The 1,012-nt window shown below is 39.5% G+C and overlaps 1 non-coding gene across 1 annotated transcript; it reads right to left on the bottom strand.

Annotated features, from left to right (window-relative positions):
• Positions 1-527: 527 nt before the first annotated feature.
• Positions 528-634, bottom strand: LOC139874046 (small nucleolar RNA R71). Its single transcript, XR_011767749.1, has one exon. It is a non-coding gene; the product is annotated as a small nucleolar RNA R71 (small nucleolar RNA).
• Between the last annotated feature and the right edge of the window lie 378 nt (positions 635-1,012).

Raw genomic sequence — 1,012 nt, 5'->3', positions numbered from 1 at the left:
CATCTTTTGAACCCGACCTCACAATTGAGAATCAGGAGAATATTCAGGGACAATTCCAAGATCCAGAACCACTAATCATTCCTCCTGAACCACAAACCATTAAATCAGAATCTTCTAGTGATTCGTATTCAACAAATTCAATTATGGAAAATCTGGAACCTCTAAGTATGGAAGACAGAATGAGAGCCACACGCACGGGCCAAGGTCACGCCATTATTAAGCCAGACATTAATGCGCCAGATTATGAAATCAAAGGACAAATCCTACATATGGTAACTAATCAGTGCCAATATAGTGGTGCGCCGAAGGAAGATCCAAATGAACATCTTCGTACGTTTAATAGGATCTGTACACTATTCAAAATCCGAGAAGTTGAGGATGAACAGATCTATCTCATGTTGTTTCCCTGGACTTTAAAGGGAGAAGCCAAAGATTGGTTAGAATCGTTACCTGAAGGGGCGATTGACACATGGGATGTTTTAGTTGAGAAATTTCTTAAAAGATTCTTTCCGGCATCTAAAGCCGTGAGACTTCAAGGAGAAATTGTTACGTTCACACAAAAGTCAAATGAAACTCTATATGAGGCGTGGAAAAGATTTGGAAAGTTGTTGAGAGGATGTCCTCAACACGGTTTAGACACTTATCAAATAGTACAAATATTCTACCAAGGTGTCAACGTTGCTACACGAAAAGACATCGACATAACAGCTGGTGGTTCTATTATGAAGAAAACCGCAACTGAAGCTTACAAAATTATTGATAACACAGCCTCCCACTCTCATGAGTGGCACCAAGAGAAAGATATATATCGTTCATCTAAAGCGGCTAGAGCCGATTCTAGCCATAACTTTGATTCCGTTTTCGCAAAAATAGATGCTTTCGAGAGACGAATGGAAAAGATGAATAAAGATATTCACGCAATATGAATCAGTTGTGAGCAATGCGGTGGACCACACTTAATGAAAGACTGTCACATTGAACAAACGATGGAACAACGTGAGAATGTTGTCTA

This window comes from Rutidosis leptorrhynchoides, chromosome 10 (genome assembly GCF_046630445.1).
Source record: "Rutidosis leptorrhynchoides isolate AG116_Rl617_1_P2 chromosome 10, CSIRO_AGI_Rlap_v1, whole genome shotgun sequence".
NCBI classification, from domain to species: domain Eukaryota; kingdom Viridiplantae; phylum Streptophyta; class Magnoliopsida; order Asterales; family Asteraceae; genus Rutidosis; species Rutidosis leptorrhynchoides.
The sequence above is the reverse complement of the archived record's forward strand: the minus strand, read 5'-3'. Positions and strand labels throughout refer to the sequence as shown.